The sequence below is a fragment of the Hemitrygon akajei genome, unplaced genomic scaffold (genome assembly GCF_048418815.1).
Source record: "Hemitrygon akajei unplaced genomic scaffold, sHemAka1.3 Scf000068, whole genome shotgun sequence".
Classification (NCBI taxonomy): domain Eukaryota; kingdom Metazoa; phylum Chordata; class Chondrichthyes; order Myliobatiformes; family Dasyatidae; genus Hemitrygon; species Hemitrygon akajei.
In genome coordinates, this window is record NW_027331954.1 from 4,862,352 (window position 1) to 4,877,120 (window position 14,769).

Sequence of the window (14,769 nt, forward strand, 5' to 3'; positions counted from 1 at the left end):
GGTACATTCCAGTGAGTCAGGGAGGTTATGGAGGATACAGCATCAGGGCATATTTGTGTTGTGTTCTGCAGTGGTACGTTCCAGTGAGACAGGGAGGTAATGGACGGGTACAGGTTCAATGCATATTTGTGTGGAGTTCTGCAGTGGGACGTTCCACTGAGACAAGGAGAATATGGACGTGTACATGTTCCGGGCATATTTGTGTGGAGTTCTGCATTGGTACGTTCCAGTGAGACAGAGCGATTATTGACGGGTACAGGTTCAGGGCATATTTGTGTGTTGTTCTGCAGTGGTACGTTCCAGTGAGACAGGGATGTTATGCATGGTACAGGTTCAGGGCATATTTGAGTGGAGTTCGGCATTGGTGCGTTCCAGTGAGACAGAGAGGTTATGGACGGGTACAGTTTCAGGGCATATTTGTGTGGAGTTCTGCATTGGTACGTTCCACTGAGACAGGGAGGTTATGGGGGGGTACAGGTTCAGGGAATATTTGTGTGGAGTTCTGCATTGGTACGTACCAGTGAGACAAGGAGGTTTTGGAGGGGTACAGGTTCAGGGCATATTTGTGTGTAGTTCTGCATTGGTACATTCCAGTGAGTCAGGGAGGTTATGGAGGATAAAGCATCAGGGCATATTTGTGTTGAGTTCTGCAGTGGTACGTTCCAGTGAGACAGGGAGGTAATGGACGGGTACAGGTTCAGGGCATATTTGTTTGGAGTTCTGCATTGGCACTTTCCAGTGAGACAGGGAGGTTATGGAGGGTACAGGTTCAATGCATATTTCTGTGGAGTTCTGCAGTGGGACGTTCCACTGAGACAGGGAGAATATGGACGTGTACATGTTCAGGGCATATTTGTGTGGAGTTCTGCATTGGTACGTTCCAGTGAGACAGAGCGATTATTGAGGGGTACAGGTTCAGGGCATATTTGTGTGGTGTTCTGCAGTGGTACGTTCCGGTGAGACAGGGAGGTTATGCAGGGTACAGGTTCAGGGCATATTTGTGTGGAGTTCTGCAGTGGTACGTTCCAGTGAGACAGGGAGGTTATGCAGGGTACAGGTTCAGGGCATATTTGAGTGGAGTTCGGCATTGGTGCGTTCCAGGGAGACAGAGAGGTTATGGACGGGTACAGTTTCAGGGCATATTTGTGTGGAGTTCTGCATTGGTACGTTCCAGTGAGACAAGGTGGTTATGGAGGGGTACAGGTTCAGGGCATATTTGTGTGATGTTCTGCAATGGTACGTACCAGTGAGACAGGGAGGTTATGCAGGGTACAGGTTCAGGGCATATTTGAGTGGAGATCGGCATTGGTACATTCCAGTGAGACAGGGTGGTTATGGAGGGGTACAGGTTCAGGGCATATTTGTGTAGTGTTCTGCAATGGTACGTTCCAGTGAGACAGGGAGGTTATGCAGGGTACAGTTTCAGGGCATATTTGTGTGGAGTTCTGCATTAGTACGTACCAGTGAGACAAGGAGGTTATGGAGGGCTACAGCTTCAGGGCATATTTGTGTGGAGTTCTGCATTGGTACGTTCCACTGAGACAGGGAGGTTATGGAGGGGTACAGGTTCAGGGCATATTTGTGTTGAGTTCTGCATTGGTACGTACCAGTGAGACAAGGAGGTTATGGAGGGGTACAGGTTCAGGGCATATTTGTGTGTAGTTCTGCATTGGTACATTCCAGTGAGTCAGGGAGGTTATGGAGGATACAGCATCAGGGCATATTTGTGTTGAGTTCTGCAGTGGTACGTTCCAGTGAGACAGGGAGGTAATGGACGGGTACAGGTTCAATGCATGTTTGTGTGGAGTTCTGCAGTGGGACGTTCCACTGAGACAAGGAGAATATGGACGTGTACATGTTCAGGGCATATTTGTGTGGAGTTCTGCATTGGTACGTTCCAGTGAGACAGAGCGATTATTGACGGGTACAGGTTCAGGGCATATTTGTGTGGTGTTCTGCAGTGGTACGTTCCAGTGAGACAGGGATGTTATGCATGGTACAGGTTCAGGGCATATTTGAGTGGAGTTCGGCATTGGTGCGTCCCAGTGAGACAGAGAGGTTATGGACGGGTACAGTTTCAGGGCATATTTGTGTGGAGTTCTGCATTGGTACGTTCCACTGAGACAGGGAGGTTATGGGGGGGTACAGGTTCAGGGAATATTTGTGTGTAGTTCTGCATTGCTACATTCCAGTGAGTCAGGGAGGTTATGGAGGATACAGCATCAGGGCATATTTGTGTTGAGTTCTGCAGTGGTACGTTCCAGTGAGTCAGCGAGGTAATGGACGGGTACAGGTTCAGGGCATATTTGTGTGGTGTTCTGCAGTGGTACGTTCCAGTGAGACAGGGAGGTTATGGACGGGTACAGTTTCAGGGCATATTTGTGTGGAGTTCTGCAATGGCACGTTCCAGTGAGACAGGGATGTTTTGCAGGGTACAGGTTCAGGGCATATTTGAGTGGAGTTCGGCATTGGTGCGTTCCAGTGAGACAGAGAGGTTATGGACGGGTACAGTTTCAGGGCATATTTGTGTGGAGTTCTGCATTGGTACGTTCCAGTGAGACAAGGTGGTTATGGAGGGGTACAGCTTCAGGGCATATTTGTGTGGAGTTCTGCATTGGTACGTTCCACTGAGACAGGGAGGTTATGGAGGGGTACAGGTTCAGGGCATATTTGTGTGGAGTTCTGCATTGGTACGTACCAGTGAGACAAGGAGGTTATGGAGGGGTACAGGTTCAGGGCATATTTGTGTGTAGTTCTGCATTGGTACATTCCAGTGAGTCAGGGAGGTTATGGAGGATACAGCATCAGGGCATATTTGTGTTGAGTTCTGCAGTGGTACGTTCCAGTGAGACAGGGAGGTAATGGACTGGTACAGGTTCAATGCATATTTGTGTGGAGTTCTGCAGTGGGACGTTCCACTGAGACAAGGAGAATATGGACGTGTACATGTTCAGGGCATATTTGTGTGGAGTTCTGCATTGGTACGTTCCAGTGAGACAGAGCGATTATTGACGGGTACAGGTTCTGGGCATATTTGTGTGGTGTTCTGCAGTGGTACATTCCAGTGAGTCAGGGAGGTTATGGAGGATACAGCATCAGGGCATATTTGTGTTGAGTTCTGCAGTGGTACGTTCCAGTGAGTCAGGGAGGTAATGGACGGGTACAGGTTCAGGGCATATTTGTGTGGTGTTCTGCAGTGGTACGTTCCAGTGAGACAGGGAGGTTATGGACGGGTACAGTTTCAGGGCATATTTGTGTGGAGTTCTGCAATGGCACGTTCCAGTGAGACAGGGAGGTTTTGCAGGGTACAGGTTCAGAGCATATTTGAGTGGAGTTCGGCATTGGTGCGTTCCAGTGAGACAGAGAGGTTATGGACGGGTACAGTTTCAGGGCATATTTGTGTGGAGTTCTGCATTGGTACGTTCCAGTGAGACAAGGTGGTTATGGAGGGGTACAGGTTCAGGTCATATTTGTGTGATGTTCTGCAATGGTACGTACCAGTGAGACAGGGAGTTTATGCAGGTTTCAGGTTCAATGCATATTTGTGTGGAGTTCTGCATTGGTACGTTCCAGTGAGACAGGGTGGTCATGGAGGGGTACTGGTTCAGGGAATATTTGTGTGGTGATCTGCAATGGTACGTTCCACTGAGACAGGGAGGTTATGCAGGGTACATGTTCAGGGCATTTTTGTGTGGAGTTCTGCATTGGTGCGTTACAGTGAGACAGAGCGATTATTGACGGGTACAGGTTCAGGGCATATTTGTGTGGTGTTCTGCAGTGGTACGTTCCAGGAGACAGGGATGTTATGCATGGTACAGGTTCAGGGCATATTTGAGCGGAGTTCGGCATTGGTGCGTGCCAGTGAGACAGAGAGGTTATGGACGGGTACAGTTTCAGGGCACATTTGTGTGGAGTTCTGCATTGGTACGTTCCAGTGAGACAGGGTGTTTATGGAGGTGTGCAGGTTCAGGGCATATTTGTGTGGAGTTCTGTATTGGTACGCTCCAGTGAGACAGGGAGGTTATGGAGGGTACAGGTTCAGGGCATATTTTTGTGGAATTCTGCAGTGGGACGTTCCACTGAGACTGGGAGAATATGGACGGGTACATGTTCAGGGCATATTTGTGTGGAGTTCTGCAGTGGTACGTTCCAGTGAGACAAGGTGGTTATGGAGGGGTACAGGTTCAGGTCATATTTGTGTGATGTTCTGCAATGGTACGTACCAGTGAGACAAGGTGGTTATGGAGGGGTACAGGTTCAGGGCATATTTGTGTGGTGTTCTGCAGTGGTACGTTCCAGTGAGACAGGGAGGTTATGGACGGGTACAGTTTCAGGGCATATTTGTGTGGAGTTCTGCAATGGCACGTTCCAGTGAGACAGGGAGGTTTTGCAGGGTACAGGTTCAGAGCATATTTTTGTGGAATTCTGCAGTGGGACGTTCCACTGAGACTGGGAGAATATGGACGGGTACATGTTCAGGGAATATTTGTGTGGAGTTCTGCATTGGTACGTTCCAGTGAGACAAGGTGGTTATGGAGGGGTACAGGTTCAGGTCATATTTGTGTGATGTTCTGCAATGGTACGTACCAGTGAGACAGGGAGTTTATGCAGGTTTCAGGTTCAATGCATATTTGTGTGGAGTTCTGCATTGGTACGTTCCAGTGAGACAGGGTGGTCATGGAGGGGTACTGGTTCAGGGCATATTTTTGTGGAATTCTGCAGTGGGACGTTCCACTGAGACTGGGAGAATATGGACGGGTACATGTTCAGGGCATATTTGTGTGGAGTTCTGCAGTGGTACGTTCCAGTGAGACAAGGTGGTTATGGAGGGGTACAGGTTCAGGGCATATTTGTGTGGTGTTCTGCAGTGGTACGTTCCAGTGAGACAGGGAGGTTATGGACGGGTACAGTTTCAGGGCATATTTGTGTGGAGTTCTGCAATGGCACGTTCCAGTGAGACAGGGAGGTTTTGCAGGGTACAGGTTCAGAGCATATTTTTGTGGAATTCTGCAGTGGGACGTTCCACTGAGACTGGGAGAATATGGACGGGTACATGTTCAGGGCATATTTGTGTGGAGTTCTGCATTGGTGCGTTCCAGTGAGACAGAGCGATTATTGACGGGTACAGGTTCAGGGCATATTTGTGTGGTGTTCTGCAGTGGTACGTTCCAGGAGACAGGGATGTTATGCATGGTACAGGTTCAGGGCATATTTGAGCGGAGTTCGGCATTGGTGCGTGCCAGTGAGACAGAGAGGTTATGGACGGGTACAGTTTCAGGGCACATTTGTGTGGAGTTCTGCATTGGTACGTTCCACTGAGACAGGGTGTTTATGGAGGTGTGCAGGTTCAGGGCATATTTGTGTGGAGTTCTGTATTGGTACGCTCCAGTGAGACAGGGAGGTTATGGAGGGTACAGGTTCAGGGCATATTTTTGTGGAATTCTGCAGTGGGACGTTCCACTGAGACTGGGAGAATATGGACGGGTACATGTTCAGGGCATATTTGTGTGGAGTTCTGCAGTGGTACGTTCCAGTGAGACAGGGAGAATATGGACGGGTACATGTTCAGGGCATATTAGTGTGGAGTTCTGCATTGGTACGTTCCAGTGAGACAGAGCGGTTATGGAGGGGTACAGGTTCAGGGCATATTTGTGTGGTGTTCTGCAGTGGTACGTTCCAGGAGACAGGGATGTTATGCATGGTACAGGTTCAGGGCATATTTGAGCGGAGTTCGGCATTGGTGCGTGCCAGTGAGACAGAGAGGTTATGGACGGGTACAGTTTCAGGGCACATTTGTGTGGAGTTCTGCATTGGTACGTTCCAGTGAGACAGGGTGTTTATGGAGGTGTGCAGGTTCAGGGCATATTTGTGTGGAGTTCTGTATTGGTACGCTCCAGTGAGACAGGGAGGTTATGGAGGGTACAGGTTCAGGGCATATTTTTGTGGAATTCTGCAGTGGGACGTTCCACTGAGACTGGGAGAATATGGACGGGTACATGTTCAGGGCATATTTGTGTGGAGTTCTGCAGTGGTACGTTCCAGTGAGACAAGGTGGTTATGGAGGGGTACAGGTTCAGGTCATATTAGTGTGGAGTTCTGCATTGGTACGTTCCAGTGAGACAGAGCGGTTATGGAGGGGTACAGGTTCAGGGCATATTTGTGTGGTGTTCTGCAGTGGTACGTTCGAGTGAGACAAGGAGGTTATGCAGGGTACAGGTTCAGGGCATATTTGTGTGGAGTTCTGCAGTGGTACGTTCCAGTGAGACAAGGAGGTTATGGAGGGGTACAGGTTCAGGGCATATTTGTGTGTAGTTCTGCAGTGGTACATTCCAGTGAGTCAGGGAGGTTATGGAGGATACAGCATCAGGGCATATTTGTGTTGAGTTCTGCAGTGGTACGTTCCAGTGAGACAGGGAGGTAATGGACGGGTACAGGTTCAATGCATATTTGTGTGGAGTTCTGCAGTGGGACGTTCCACTGAGACAAGGAGAATATGGACGTGTACATGTTCAGGGCATATTTGTGTGGAGTTCTGCATTGGTACGTTCCAGTGAGACAGAGCGATTATTGACGGGTACAGGTTCTGGGCATATTTGTGTGGTGTTCTGCAGTGGTACATTCCAGTGAGTCAGGGAGGTTATGGAGGATACAGCATCAGGGCATATTTGTGTTGAGTTCTGCAGTGGTACGTTCCAGTGAGACAGAGCGGTTATGGAGGGGTACAGGTTCAGGGCATATTTGTGTGGTGTTCTGCAGTGGTACGTTCCAGGAGACAGGGATGTTATGCATGGTACAGGTTCAGGGCATATTTGAGCGGAGTTCGGCATTGGTGCGTGCCAGTGAGACAGAGAGGTTATGGACGGGTACAGTTTCAGGGCATATTTGTGTGGAGTTCTGCATTGGTACGTTCCAGTGAGACAAGGTGGTTATGGAGGGGTACAGCTTCAGGGCATATTTGTGTGGAGTTCTGCATTGGTACGTTCCACTGAGACAGGGAGGTTATGGAGGGGTACAGGTTCAGGGCATATTTGTGTGGAGTTCTGCATTGGTACGTACCAGTGAGACATGGAGGTTATGGAGGGGTACAGGTTCAGGGCATATTTGTGTGTAGTTCTGCATTGGTACATTCCAGTGAGTCAGGGAGGTTATGGAGGATACAGCATCAGGGCATATTTGTGTTGAGTTCTGCAGTGGTACGTTCCAGTGAGACAGGGAGGTAATGGACGGGTACAGGTTCAATGCATATTTGTGTGGAGTTCAGCAGTGGGACGTTCCACTGAGACAAGGAGAATATGGACGTGTACATGTTCAGGGCATATTTGTGTGGAGTTCTGCATTGGTACGTTCCAGTGAGACAGAGCGATTATTGACGGGTACAGGTTCTGGGCATATTTGTGTGGTGTTCTGCAGTGGTACATTCCAGTGAGTCAGGGAGGTTATGGAGGATACAGCATCAGGGCATATTTGTGTTGAGTTCTGCAGTGGTACGTTCCAGTGAGTCAGGGAGGTAATGGACGGGTACAGGTTCAGGGCATATTTGTGTGGTGTTCTGCAGTGGTACGTTCCAGTGAGACAGGGAGGTTATGGACGGGTACAGTTTCAGGGCATATTTGTGTGGAGTTCTGCAATGGCACGTTCCAGTGAGACAGGGAGGTTTTGCAGGGTACAGGTTCAGAGCATATTTGAGTGGAGTTCGGCATTGGTGCGTTCCAGTGAGACAGAGAGGTTATGGACGGGTACAGTTTCAGGGCATATTTGTGTGGAGTTCTGCATTGGTACGTTCCAGTGAGACAAGGTGGTTATGGAGGGGTACAGGTTCAGGTCATATTTGTGTGATGTTCTGCAATGGTACGTACCAGTGAGACAGGGAGTTTATGCAGGTTTCAGGTTCAATGCATATTTGTGTGGAGTTCTGCATTGGTACGTTCCAGTGAGACAGGGTGGTCATGGAGGGGTACTGGTTCAGGGAATATTTGTGTGGTGATCTGCAATGGAACGTTCCACTGAGACAGGGAGAATATGGACGGGTACATGTTCAGGGCATATTTGTGTGGAGTTCTGCATTGGTGCGTTCCAGTGAGACAGAGCGATTATTGACGGGTACAGGTTCAGGGCATATTTGTGTGGTGTTCTGCAGTGGTACGTTCCAGGAGACAGGGATGTTATGCATGGTACAGGTTCAGGGCATATTTGAGCGGAGTTCGGCATTGGTGCGTGCCAGTGAGACAGAGAGGTTATGGACGGGTACAGTTTCAGGGCACATTTGTGTGGAGTTCTGCATTGGTACGTTCCAGTGAGACAGGGTGTTTATGGAGGTGTGCAGGTTCAGGGCATATTTGTGTGGAGTTCTGTATTGGTACGCTCCAGTGAGACAGGGAGGTTATGGAGGGTACAGGTTCAGGGCATATTTTTGTGGAATTCTGCAGTGGGACGTTCCACTGAGACTGGGAGAATATGGACGGGTACATGTTCAGGGCATATTTGTGTGGAGTTCTGCAGTGGTACGTTCCAGTGAGACAAGGTGGTTATGGAGGGGTACAGGTTCAGGTCATATTTGTGTGATGTTCTGCAATGGTACGTACCAGTGAGACAAGGTGGTTATGGAGGGGTACAGGTTCAGGGCATATTTGTGTGGTGTTCTGCAGTGGTACGTTCCAGTGAGACAGGGAGGTTATGGACGGGTACAGTTTCAGGGCATATTTGTGTGGAGTTCTGCAATGGCACGTTCCAGTGAGACAGGGAGGTTTTGCAGGGTACAGGTTCAGAGCATATTTTTGTGGAATTCTGCAGTGGGACGTTCCACTGAGACTGGGAGAATATGGACGGGTACATGTTCAGGGAATATTTGTGTGGAGTTCTGCATTGGTACGTTCCAGTGAGACAAGGTGGTTATGGAGGGGTACAGGTTCAGGTCATATTTGTGTGATGTTCTGCAATGGTACGTTCCAGTGAGACAGGGAGGTTATGCAGGGTACAGGTTCAGGGCATATTTGAGTGGAGATCGGCATTGGTACATTCCAGTGAGACAGGGTGGTTATGGAGGGGTACTGGTTCAGGGCATATTTTTGTGGAATTCTGCAGTGGGACGTTCCACTGAGACTGGGAGAATATGGACGGGTACATGTTCAGGGCATATTTGTGTGGAGTTCTGCAGTGGTACGTTCCAGTGAGACAAGGTGGTTATGGAGGGGTACAGGTTCAGGTCATATTTGTGTGATGTTCTGCAATGGTACGTTCCAGTGAGACAAGGTGGTTATGGAGGGGTACAGGTTCAGGGCATATTTGTGTGGTGTTCTGCAGTGGTACGTTCCAGTGAGACAGGGAGGTTATGGACGGGTACAGTTTCAGGGCATATTTGTGTGGAGTTCTGCAATGGCACGTTCCAGTGAGACAGGGAGGTTTTGCAGGGTACAGGTTCAGAGCATATTTTTGTGGAATTCTGCAGTGGGACGTTCCACTGAGACTGGGAGAATATGGACGGGTACATGTTCAGGGCATATTTGTGTGGAGTTCTGCATTGGTGCGTTCCAGTGAGACAGAGCGATTATTGACGGGTACAGGTTCAGGGCATATTTGTGTGGTGTTCTGCAGTGGTACGTTCCAGGAGACAGGGATGTTATGCATGGTACAGGTTCAGGGCATATTTGAGCGGAGTTCGGCATTGGTGCGTGCCAGTGAGACAGAGAGGTTATGGACGGGTACAGTTTCAGGGCACATTTGTGTGGAGTTCTGCATTGGTACGTTCCACTGAGACAGGGTGTTTATGGAGGTGTGCAGGTTCAGGGCATATTTGTGTGGAGTTCTGTATTGGTACGCTCCAGTGAGACAGGGAGGTTATGGAGGGTACAGGTTCAGGGCATATTTTTGTGGAATTCTGCAGTGGGACGTTCCACTGAGACTGGGAGAATATGGACGGGTACATGTTCAGGGCATATTTGTGTGGAGTTCTGCAGTGGTACGTTCCAGTGAGACAGGGAGAATATGGACGGGTACATGTTCAGGGCATATTAGTGTGGAGTTCTGCATTGGTACGTTCCAGTGAGACAGAGCGGTTATGGAGGGGTACAGGTTCAGGGCATATTTGTGTGGTGTTCTGCAGTGGTACGTTCCAGGAGACAGGGATGTTATGCATGGTACAGGTTCAGGGCATATTTGAGCGGAGTTCGGCATTGGTGCGTGCCAGTGAGACAGAGAGGTTATGGACGGGTACAGTTTCAGGGCACATTTGTGTGGAGTTCTGCATTGGTACGTTCCAGTGAGACAGGGTGTTTATGGAGGTGTGCAGGTTCAGGGCATATTTGTGTGGAGTTCTGTATTGGTACGCTCCAGTGAGACAGGGAGGTTATGGAGGGTACAGGTTCAGGGCATATTTTTGTGGAATTCTGCAGTGGGACGTTCCACTGAGACTGGGAGAATATGGACGGGTACATGTTCAGGGCATATTTGTGTGGAGTTCTGCAGTGGTACGTTCCAGTGAGACAAGGTGGTTATGGAGGGGTACAGGTTCAGGTCATATTAGTGTGGAGTTCTGCATTGGTACGTTCCAGTGAGACAGAGCGGTTATGGAGGGGTACAGGTTCAGGGCATATTTGTGTGGTGTTCTGCAGTGGTACGTTCGAGTGAGACAAGGAGGTTATGCAGGGTACAGGTTCAGGGCATATTTGTGTGGAGTTCTGCAGTGGTACGTTCCAGTGAGACAAGGAGGTTATGGAGGGGTACAGGTTCAGGGCATATTTGTGTGTAGTTCTGCATTGGTACATTCCAGTGAGTCAGGGAGGTTATGGAGGATACAGCATCAGGGCATATTTGTGTTGAGTTCTGCAGTGGTACGTTCCAGTGAGACAGGGAGGTAATGGACGGGTACAGGTTCAATGCATATTTGTGTGGAGTTCTGCAGTGGGACGTTCCACTGAGACAAGGAGAATATGGACGTGTACATGTTCAGGGCATATTTGTGTGGAGTTCTGCATTGGTACGTTCCAGTGAGACAGAGCGATTATTGACGGGTACAGGTTCTGGGCATATTTGTGTGGTGTTCTGCAGTGGTACATTCCAGTGAGTCAGGGAGGTTATGGAGGATACAGCATCAGGGCATATTTGTGTTGAGTTCTGCAGTGGTACGTTCCAGTGAGACAGAGCGGTTATGGAGGGGTACAGGTTCAGGGCATATTTGTGTGGTGTTCTGCAGTGGTACGTTCCAGGAGACAGGGATGTTATGCATGGTACAGGTTCAGGGCATATTTGAGCGGAGTTCGGCATTGGTGCGTGCCAGTGAGACAGAGAGGTTATGGACGGGTACAGTTTCAGGGCACATTTGTGTGGAGTTCTGCATTGGTACGTTCCAGTGAGACAGGGTGTTTATGGAGGTGTGCAGGTTCAGGGCATATTTGTGTGGAGTTCTGTATTGGTACGCTCCAGTGAGACAGGGAGGTTAAGGAGGGTACAGGTTCAGGGCATATTTTTGTGGAATTCTGCAGTGGGACGTTCCACTGAGACTGGGAGAATATGGACGGGTACATGTTCAGGGCATATTTGTGTGGAGTTCTGCAGTGGTACGTTCCAGTGAGACAAGGTGGTTATGGAGGGGTACAGGTTCAGGTCATATTAGTGTGGAGTTCTGCATTGGTACGTTCCAGTGAGACAGAGCGGTTATGGAGGGGTACAGGTTCAGGGCATATTTGTGTGGTGTTCTGCAGTGGTACGTTCGAGTGAGACAAGGAGGTTATGCAGGGTACAGGTTCAGGGCATATTTGTGTGGAGTTCTGCAGTGGTACGTTCCAGTGAGACAAGGAGGTTATGGAGGGGTACAGGTTCAGGGCATATTTGTGTGTAGTTCTGCATTGATACATTCCAGTGAGTCAGGGAGGTTATGGAGGATACAGCATCAGGGCATATTTGTGTTGAGTTCTGCAGTGGTACGTTCCAGTGAGACAGGGAGGTAATGGACGGGTACAGGTTCAATGCATATTTGTGTGGAGTTCTGCAGTGGGACGTTCCACTGAGACAAGGAGAATATGGACGTGTACATGTTCAGGGCATATTTGTGTGGAGTTCTGCATTGGTACGTTCCAGTGAGACAGAGCGATTATTGACGGGTACAGTTTCAGGGCATATTTGTGTGGAGTTCTGCAATGGCACGTTCCAGTGAGACAGGGAGGTTTTGCAGGGTACAGGTTCAGAGCATATTTGAGTGGAGTTCGGCATTGGTGCGTTCCAGTGAGACAGAGAGGTTATGGACGGGTACAGTTTCAGGGCATATTTGTGTGGAGTTCTGCATTGGTACGTTCCAGTGAGACAAGGTGGTTATGGAGGGGTACAGGTTCAGGTCATATTTGTGTGATGTTCTGCAATGGTACGTACCAGTGAGACAGGGAGTTTATGCAGGTTTCAGGTTCAATGCATATTTGTGTGGAGTTCTGCATTGGTACGTTCCAGTGAGACAGGGTGGTCATGGAGGGGTACTGGTTCAGGGAATATTTGTGTGGTGATCTGCAATGGTACGTTCCACTGAGACAGGGAGGTTATGCAGGGTACATGTTCAGGGCATTTTTGTGTGGAGTTCTGCATTGGTGCGTTCCATTGAGACAGAGCGATTATTGACGGGTACAGGTTCAGGGCATATTTGTGTGGTGTTCTGCAGTGGTACGTTCCAGGAGACAGGGATGTTATGCATGGTACAGGTTCAGGGCATATTTGAGCGGAGTTCGGCATTGGTGCGTGCCAGTGAGACAGAGAGGTTATGGACGGGTACAGTTTCAGGGCACATTTGTGTGGAGTTCTGCATTGGTACGTTCCAGTGAGACAGGGTGTTTATGGAGGTGTGCAGGTTCAGGGCATATTTGTGTGGAGTTCTGTATTGGTACGCTCCAGTGAGACAGGGAGGTTATGGAGGGTACAGGTTCAGGGCATATTTTTGTGGAATTCTGCAGTGGGACGTTCCACTGAGACTGGGAGAATATGGACGGGTACATGTTCAGGGCATATTTGTGTGGAGTTCTGCAGTGGTACGTTCCAGTGAGACAAGGTGGTTATGGAGGGGTACAGGTTCAGGTCATATTTGTGTGATGTTCTGCAATGGTACGTTCCAGTGAGACAAGGTGGTTATGGAGGGGTACAGGTTCAGGGCATATTTGTGTGGTGTTCTGCAGTGGTACGTTCCAGTGAGACAGGGAGGTTATGGACGGGTACAGTTTCAGGGCATATTTGAGCGGAGTTCGGCATTGGTGCGTGCCAGTGAGACAGAGAGGTTATGGACGGGTACAGTTTCAGGGCACATTTGTGTGGAGTTCTGCATTGGTACGTTCCAGTGAGACAGGGTGTTTATGGAGGTGTGCAGGTTCAGGGCATATTTGTGTGGAGTTCTGTATTGGTACGCTCCAGTGAGACAGGGAGAATATGGAGGGTACAGGTTCAGGGCATATTTTTGTGGAATTCTGCAGTGGTACGTTCCAGTGAGACAAGGTGGTTATGGAGGGGTACAGGTTCAGGTCATATTAGTGTGGAGTTTTGCATTGGTACGTTCCAGTGAGACAGAGCGGTTATGGAGGGGTACAGGTTCAGGGCATATTTGTGTGGTGTTCTGCAGTGGTACGTTCGAGTGAGACAAGGAGGTTATGCAGGGTACAGGTTCAGGGCATATTTGTGTGGAGTTCTGCAGTGGTACGTTCCAGTGAGACAAGGAGGTTATGGAGGGGTACAGGTTCAGGGCATATTTGTGTGTAGTTCTGCATTGGTACATTCCAGTGAGTCAGGGAGGTTATGGAGGATACAGCATCAGGGCATATTTGTGTTGAGTTCTGCAGTGGTACGTTCCAGTGAGACAGGGAGGTAATGGACGGGTACAGGTTCAATGCATATTTGTGTGGAGTTCTGCAGTGGGACGTTCCACTGAGACAAGGAGAATATGGACGTGTACATGTTCAGGGCATATTTGTGTGGAGTTCTGCATTGGTACGTTCCAGTGAGACAGAGCGATTATTGACGGGTACAGGTTCTGGGCATATTTGTGTGGTGTTCTGCAGTGGTACATTCCAGTGAGTCAGGGAGGTTATGGAGGATACAGCATCAGGGCATATTTGTGTTGAGTTCTGCAGTGGTACGTTCCAGTGAGACAGAGCGGTTATGGAGGGGTACAGGTTCAGGGCATATTTGTGTGGTGTTCTGCAGTGGTACGTTCCAGGAGACAGGGATGTTATGCATGGTACAGGTTCAGGGCATATTTGAGCGGAGTTCGGCATTGGTGCGTGCCAGTGAGACAGAGAGGTTATGGACGGGTACAGTTTCAGGGCACATTTGTGTGGAGTTCTGCATTGGTACGTTCCAGTGAGACAGGGTGTTTATGGAGGTGTGCAGGTTCAGGGCATATTTGTGTGGAGTTCTGTATTGGTACGCTCCAGTGAGACAGGGAGGTTAAGGAGGGTACAGGTTCAGGGCATATTTTTGTGGAATTCTGCAGTGAGACGTTCCACTGAGACTGGGAGAATATGGACGGGTACATGTTCAGGGCATATTTGTGTGGAGTTCTGCAGTGGTACGTTCCAGTGAGACAAGGTGGTTATGGAGGGGTACAGGTTCAGGTCATATTAGTGTGGAGTTCTGCATTGGTACGTTCCAGTGAGACAGAGCGGTTATGGAGGGGTACAGGTTCAGGGCATATTTGTGTGGTGTTCTGCAGTGGTACGTTCGAGTGAGACAAGGAGGTTATGCAGGGTACAGGTTCAGGGCATATTTGTGTGGAGTTCTGCAGTGGTACGTTCCAGTGAGACAAGG